Source organism: Suricata suricatta, chromosome 8, assembly GCF_006229205.1.
Source record: "Suricata suricatta isolate VVHF042 chromosome 8, meerkat_22Aug2017_6uvM2_HiC, whole genome shotgun sequence".
NCBI classification, from domain to species: domain Eukaryota; kingdom Metazoa; phylum Chordata; class Mammalia; order Carnivora; family Herpestidae; genus Suricata; species Suricata suricatta.
In genome coordinates, this window is record NC_043707.1 from 37194636 (window position 1) to 37202944 (window position 8309).

Genomic DNA, 8309 nt, shown 5'->3' on the forward strand with positions numbered 1-8309 from the left:
GGTGGGGGGTTGGGGGGCCGCCCAGAGGGCTTCCTATCCACCAGTGTCCCCAGGGGAGCTGCGGTGCTCTGTGGGCACCCTGCCCGAGCACTTGGCCCCAGAGGCGCCAAGTGGCAGGGGCAGCACCCCATGAAGTCAGCCCCAACCCCTCCAGGCTCTCAGCTGCACCGATATCTCCCTACCTTACTGTCCTACCTGTTCCCGGCTCCCCGTCAGCATCGGCTCCCCAGCACCGCTGCCCTGGTCTCCCCTAGGTGTACCCCCACTCCCAGCAGGCTCCCCTGCCCGCCTCTGCTCAGCTGGGGCCACCAGGGGCCACTGTGTGGCTAAAAATCCGGCCTGAAGCTGCTGGGCTGGGGTCAAGGAGGCGGAGGTGGAGGGTCCCAGCCTAACTGCCACCTGGGGAGGGAGGCTGGCCCTCAAGGGAGTGTGAGTCACCTCCTCACCCAGCTAGCCTGTGCCCCTGCTCCCTGGTGTGGCCTCGCTTTACCCAGTGGATGTTGGCAGTGCCCCTCCCCTGTGGAGCAGGCTGGCATCACGCCCCTTCTCCAGAGCCCCTTCCTGGACCCTTGTCTGCCACCCACCCCCCCGTCTCACCCAGGGCCCTGGAGCCCCTGCAGGGGGGTGGGGCATTCCCCCGTGAGAGCCCCGGCACCGGTGCAGGCGACCGGTCCCAGCCTCTCGTCTCTAGGCCCCTTTCCTGCCCAAGCTCACCAACCTGAGGGCCTGAGGCTGCTCCGGGCCGGGTGCAGCCTGGGCCCGTCTACCCGGGGTTCCCCGCACACCCCGGTTCTCTCACAGGACAGGGTGCCAGCGTGTTCTGAAACCACCGATGGAGAAGGGTGGGACCAGGAGTCCCAGCCTAGGTGTGGGCGGCAGGCCGGGCCAAGCAGTAGCTGTGGAGGCAGGGCCCCAGGGAGCACGGGCCCTGTGGTGGGACAGTGGGCCTTGAAGCAGGTGTGCGGCCCTGCTGTCACGTGGAAGCCGTCCCTGGGGTGCCGGCTGTCACCTCGGCACCGGTCTCCCCTTCACATCCAGGACCGAGCCCTGACTACTGGCCACACCGCCCCTCATGCAGGGAGCCCCTCGGGTGTAGACAAGGGTGGAGGCCCAGCCCGGCCCCGGTGTGGGTGAGCACGTCCCCCATCCCTGGGCTGTGGGAGCCAGGGCACATGGTGTGAAGGTGTGGGGGCCACATCTCCTGCCTGCTGGGCCCTGCCCCAAGCCCCAGGCCTGAGCCAGCGGCTTTGCCCCCACAGGCTTAGCCGTATCAGGAGCTCAGCCCAGTGAGGACCTTCCGGGTCCTGAGGCTCCCTCCCCCGATCAGTGCAGTTGGGCTGTAGCCTGTCACTCTGTCGCTCCACCACGGCAGAGCCCCAAGGGCAGCTCGTGCGTTCCTTCCCAGCCCATAAATGGGCTCCCCGCGGGGGTTCCCACTTGCGCTCAGCAGCTCAGAGGCCCACCGAAGGGTGGCCCGGGTTTGGGGAAGGTGGTGGGTGGGACAGGGGCCGTCAGGCCCCAATGGGCCTGCAGTCCTGGGCATGTGACCCTGGGCAGCTGAGCTCCCCTCTCTGGGCCTCAGTCAATCTCTGGCTAAGAGGGCTCACACACACCTGCTCGCCAAGCAGATGGGGGTCATCTGAGTGGAGGTGTCCAGGTGAAACACGCGGCTGGCGTGGACAGGTGGTGCGCACGTCTGCTGACAGTGAAGGGACCCACCAGGCGTCCCTGGGACTGCTGGCTGGTATCCAGGGAGCCTGTGCCGGCACTGCGACTTGGTGACCCCAGTGGGGGCGCCTGAGGCCAGATGCTCAAGGCAGCCACTTGCACACGCCAGGCTTTCCCACGTTCCCTGGGGACGGCGGTGTGGAGACCTGGCGTCTGCTGTGTGGACTTGAGCCCGTGTTTGCCGCACAGTGTCCGGCGGGCATGCTGCAGACTTGGGACACCTGCGCAAAGTTAGCCAGGTGCAGGTGTGGAACCCGCATGGGGGTGGGATGCAGGGGGTGGGGAAGCAAAGCTGTACAGGTCAGAGAGGTGGGGATGGGCCAGTGGCCATAGCACCCACACGTGGCCTTGGCCTCCATCTCTCTGATCCCCCCAAACTCCTCACCTGTGGCCACCCCCCTCAGAGCCGTCAGGCCCAGAGCCCAGGGTTCCCAAGGTCCTGTCGTGGAGAGGGGATATTCAACAGGACCCCGGAGGAGGGGTCCCTGCCCCTTTGTTCTGGGACCAGCAAGGGCCAGCGGTGAGCCTGGTAGTGAGCTCCCCATTGCAGGGGCCAGTGTGGCCCGGACAGCTCTGGGACTCCAAAGGAGTCCAGCTCCAGACTCGCAGTCCCCTTCAGTCCAGGAGGGGGGGGGGGCATCCAGGCTGGCTGCAAGGGCTGCTTGTCACTGGGCTTCCTACAGCAGGTGGGAAGGGGTGGGGCCAGGTGAGGTGTTGCCATGGTGATGAGCTCACCTGCTTCCCCAACAGCCTTAAAACAAAACACCAGTTTCATTTTCAGTCCCAGGAAGGGTTGGGTCCTGGCCTACATACACTCTGGCCTGCGGAGGCGCGGCCAACCAGATCTCTCCCCTGAGGCACCACAGGGCCTGAGCCCCGGGTTTACCCTAGGAGGGCTGGCTTACGCCCCCATTTCGCAGATGAGGGCCAGGAGGCCCTCACAGCTGCCCGGGCTCACACAGGGCAGATGCGCTCATGTCAGAACTGTCTCCCCTTGTTTCCTTCCTCAGGGCAGCCCAGAACTGACCCGGCCGTGTCCAGCCAGGCAGGGGGAGGGCTCTGTCAGGTGCTGGAGGCCTCCCTCAGGGCCTGCGGGGAACACTCAGGGGGAGGACTGTCCTGTTCCCTCACCAACCAGAGTCCAGTTGTGTGCCCGGCCCATGCTGGGCCGCCAGGGACCACAGGCTGGATCCTGCAGGACCTATGCCAGGAGGATTCTGGAAGGGTTCTTTGGAGAAGGTAGAACATCAAGTGGGTCTTGAAGGATGAATAGGAGTTTTTCAGGTGAGGACTCAGCTTATCATCCTACAGCTGGAGCCACAGGGTTCACGTCCGTTATCAAGTGTGAGTGGTGGGCCCACAGCCCCCGTTTCCTGCTGGTGCCCTCCTGGCCTGGCGGGCACTGTGGGGCCCGGTAGGGAGCAAGCAGTGGGCCTGCACATGGTGGGGCTGGGGGACATTTGTGCAGGGAGTGATCTGGCCCCAAGTGTTCCGGACGGAGCTCAGGCCCTGGGAGGAGGAGTCGGGGAACGCACACTTCAAGATCATAGGGCGCCACACGCAGAGAGAGGACCTGGCTTAGCACAGGACTTCCCACTGCAGGGCCCAGGGTCCCTCTGACCATCTGATGGATGACCTCCGTCTGCTCTGTGCACCTGGGTTGCTGCCACTGTCCTCAGCCTCCCAGGGGCCCCCGATGATTCAGAGCTGGAGCTGGGGTTGTGAGGATGGGCTGCTGGGCCCCAGAGACCCCGTGACCCTCTCCTTCCTGGTCAGAGTTACAGCCAGACTTGCAGCCCCGAGGGCCTTTGTGATGGCAAATCATGTGGCAGCAGGAGCCCAGGGGCTGCTGGGTCAGAGGCCAGCTTGGGGCACTCCTGGCCCAAGGTCCTCCTCACCCGAATCTCTGAGTTCCAGGTCCAGAGTGCTCTAGTCCTGCTGCCTGGAGGTCCGGGGCAGCCTCGCCCCACCTCCCCCTGCAGCCTGGGGACGGGTAACACTGACAGGACAGATGTCTGGTCTCAGCACTTGGGCTATGGCCTTGGGCAAACCACTCCCCCCGCCCCGCCCCCCGAGCCTGTCTCCACATCTCTGAAATGGGCTTGCAGGTAACGCCCAGGGCTTAGGGTGGGCTTTGAGCAGGGTCTGACATGGAAAGTACTCAATAAACGACTGGTCCGTGAACAGAGACCTGCTGTGATCCGGCCAAGGACACACAGCCATCAGAGGCGGGGCGGGGCTTCCGTTGGCCCTGGTTCTGCTGCCCAGCCGCCCCCACCAGCCCCTGCATGTGCTATTTACCAGGGGCCGGGTGGGCTGGGCCTCATTACAAGGGCTCCTATAAATGGCGTGAGGAGGATTAATAATGTATTTATAACACATCATCGTGGTAGCTGAAAATGATCTATAAATGTGCGGTAAATGTTTTATAATGTTTTTGTAACCCGTTATAAATGATAAATGGCGGACTATAGATGCTGGATCAAATATTTATAACGCATTGTGTGCGACGCCGGGCTGCTACAGTTCAGGAAAGCCATTAATAATAAAGTGGATGGAAATGTAAAAGTTACGGACATGCCCAGCAAAGCCATTTATAATGAAATGTAAAACTTGGCTGTTGGAAGCGACCCGAGAGCGCAGCCACAGCCCCGGCCAGGTTCTCCCAGGCCCAGGAAAGGGGCAGGGTCGTGAATTATTTGTGAGGCGTTCCGACGGGAATGTATACTTTCCATAGCGCGTCATATAAATATGCTATTAATATACCCAAGGCTGCACGCATTATTCATGCAGCCTAATTAATTAATGGGTGGCCCCTTAAAATGAGGTGTCACAGCTTCTAGCCCCGTCTCCTGCTGTGGGCACGGCGCTGGCAGGCACGGTGGCCTGAGTGAGCCCCTGGCCGACTCGACCATGGCCTTGGGACAAGGGGGCACAAGGCAAGGGGGACAAACCTTGGATGTTCAGCTGCGAAGCCAGCACAACGCCCCGTGTCCTCACTGTGCAGGCCATGCGGAGGGGGGCTCTGGCCATGCATCTCCTACCGCCATGATGGCGTGGCCCCAGGCAGGGAGCCAAGTGTCCATGCGGCGCCTCAGGGACTTCCCCAGATCTGCCTAGGGATGAGAGGCCCTGTCTGGCCATGAAGACGAGGAGGGTTCTGGAAGTGCGGAGCCCTCGATAGGGTCCCGGGGCAAACCAGGGTCTGACCGAGAACTCCAGCCCAGCCCGCCATCCACTCCGTGTGTCCTGAGGAAGTTGGGGCACCCGCTTCTGTGACACACTCCTGAGCAGGGGTCCTGTGGGCAGGTCAGCTTGGGAACCCCCATGCAGTGTGCCTGCTCCCGTGGGAGTCCTGGGGTACTGCAGGACATAAAGGTTCTGAGAGGTCCTGCAAGGAAAGTTGCAGGGCCAGGGCACCTCCCTTTGTCCTCTCACCCCCCACCCCCATTCCCTCTCACCCAGTTTCTCCCCCTCTGCCTCAGAGGCTCAGGCCTGCTGTGCCTGGGGGAGCGCCCCCGATTCTGCCCCAGCTGGGCCTGTCAGCCCCGGTCAGCTCGGTTTATTGGGGGCTGAATCCAGGTGACAGGTCTGGAGCGCCCCCGGGGTGCTGCTGCCCACGCATCCTCCAGAAGCTAAGGGACCCATGCGCTAGAGTTGGGTTTTGGGTTGCGATTGGTGACACCTCTGGCCCTGTCCCTCCCCATCCTCCCAGGGCAGACCCCCACCGCACCAAGAGAAGCAGAATGTGCTGGAAACAGGAGCTGGGGCAAGTCCCGCCCCCGACCAGGGCAGCCACTCGGGCAGGACGCCGGCCTGTGCTGACCCAAGGTTCTCAGGTCCTCACCCCCCCGTCGGGGCCATGTCTTCCCGGCTGGACAGGTGGTGCCCCCACTTCGTAGAACTTCAGTTTCCCGGACTGTAGGATGCAGTCCACCTCACTTGTTTACCTATTTATTTACACCTGTTTGTTTTGGGGAGAGAGAGAGTACCCACTGGGAGGGGCAGAGAGAGGGGGACGGAAGAGCCAGGGGGTTTCACAAACCTCGAGATCATGACCTGAGCCTCCCAGGCGCACCCAGACCACTTCTAAAGGGCGACTGTAGGGGCGCCTGGGAGGCTCGGTTAAGCGTTCAACTTCAGCTCAGGTCAGGACCTCACAGCTCATGAGTTCAAGCCCCGCATCAGGCTCTGCGCTAACATCGTGGAGCCTGCTTGGAATTCTCTCCCTCTCTGCCCCTCTCCTGTTCTCTCTCTCAAAATAAATAAACTTTTAAAAGTTCTTTTAAATATAAGTAAAGAGTGGTCCTATTCAAAGGGAAAGAGGATGTGAAAATTGATGGGCTGGAGGAGGGCACTTGGCGGACCCAGCTCCCCGCTCCTGGGCTCCTCTGGGAGCTACACTCACCTTTCTGTAGCCCGAACACCTTCATTCCCGCCTCAGGGCCTTTGCACGCACCGGTCCCTGTGCCTGGAAAATTCTTTCCTGTCCTCTGACCATCAGCTGTGCTTATCCTCCTCACCTGCCATGATCCCTCCTCAGGGACGCCTCCTCCTGCCATCTCAACCAAGACACGGCCCTTCCTTTACCACCGAGGAGTGGCACTGCGTGTCCCCTTGGACTGCTGTCACAGGTGCGGGTTGCCCCTGTTTGCCTACATGCAGTGGACAGGGGAACGCTAGCTGGCTGCTGTGACAAATGTCCCCAAGTCCAGTGGTGGAGTCCAGTGTGCGTTAATCTCCGCCTTGCCCAGAGGCCAATGTTCCTGGTCAGGACAGCCGTCTGCCTGGCCCTGCAGCGTCCCGTGCGTGTGGCCCGAAGACAGGGGAGATGGTGAGTGTGGAGGTGCATGCATCACCGCCATCAGCCAGAGCTCAGTCACCTGGCCCCCACCTCCCCTACCTGCAAGGGAGGCCAGAAAATTGGTCCAGGCAGAGAAAAGAGTGCATGCAAAGGTCCTGAGGCAGGAACAGGAGCCTGTCTGAGGGGTGGCTGTAGGAGGAGAGGCGGGGAAAGCACCGAGGGGGCAGGAGTGGATGGTACTTTCCTTGTGAGTGAGGTGTGGGTGCCAAGAAGGGATTTGGGCAGGGGTGGTACCCCCTCACCCCTGCTGTTACAGATTTTGTGTTAGGAATGGATTGTAGGTGGCGAACCAAATGTGGAGGTACTGCTAGAAGGTTCTTGGAGAAATCCAGGCTCCCACAAGGTGGCTGTGGCCATTTTCTGCTGGACTGCGTGTAGGCACGGAGCGGACGGGACCACAGGGGCACCCCAGGCTCATGGCCCGAGCAGCTGGCAGGAAGGAGACATCACTGCGTGGCTGGCTGTGGGTGGGGTTTGCTGGGGTCCTGGAGGAATGGCTGAGTTCAGGGAACCAGTAGGGCAGAGGCTCTGAGGCCAGAGGGGAAGGTGGAGGCGTGCGGGGAGGGTGAGGCCAGGGAGTGGCAGGGGTGATAAGGGCCAGGAGGTCTGACGAGGGGCCTGGACTTTATTCCAAGTGCTGCAGAGGTCAAGCAGGAAAGTGCCTGTCCCATTGGCTTTCTAGAAAGATCCTAGAGTTGCTGGGGAAGGGTGGACTATGGTGGTCAGAGGGGGGCAACAGGAAGTGGTAGGCTAGGTGTGTCCTGGCTTGGGGGTCCCAGAGGAGGGGAGCAGACCAATGGAAGGACGTGACGTGCTCATGGGGACACCACAGAGGAGGCTGTGTGGTAACCGGCAGGGCAAGAGTGTAGCTTAAACTCCCGAAGACCAGACTTCTGGCCACCCCACCTTCCTTCTGAGAGAGGTGGGCTTCAGGCCTGTGTGCCCCTCCTGCACCCCAGGACCCCCCAAGACCCCTGCCGCTCCCACCGGCCTTTCCCTTCCTCACTGGTCTTTCCAGGTCTCCCCACCACTGCCCTGGGAGTCGGGGAGGGGCCTGTTGGTTGCAGGTTCCAGGACCAGCCGAGCTGGCACAACTCCTTTGTCCTCCTGCTGGGAAAGCCCCAGCGGGGCAGGGCAGCAGTCCCGCCAGCCTTGAGCCCAGGGCCAGCGGCTCCTTGTCTAGCACCTGTTTGCTTGCAGGTCCCCTCCAAACACGCCTCTCTCACTCTGTTAGGCAGCTGGGCATCCACCCCTCCAGGCTCAGCCACAGGAAAGAGCTGGAATATCACGTGCTGGCTCTGGCCTGGAAGACCTCACTTTCTGCTCCTTCCAGTGGGCACAAAGAGGCGACTCTGCAGCCCTGCCAGGGGCCAATCATGGGGAAACACCTTTCTTCCCCCAGGCCTTGTCTGGACAAGCCTTGAGGCCTGGTGGCTGGGTGGCTGAGGTCTTTTCACATTTCTGCTGGCCACTGTTTCTGGCTGTCCACCCGCGAGGCCACAGCCAGGGCTCCAGAGAAAATGTGGACGGGGGCGGCTGGGTGACTGGGGGCCCCACAGGAGGTACCGGTGGAAAGTCAGGAACATCAGGCCCGCACTACCCCCGAGGAGCTTCAAGCCCGGGACCAGCCCGGTGGACAGGCCCAAGGGGGCAGACTTGTGGGGGACAGCCCCCCCAGCTTCAGCTGTGAGCTCGCCTGGAGCCCTGCCAGCAGGAG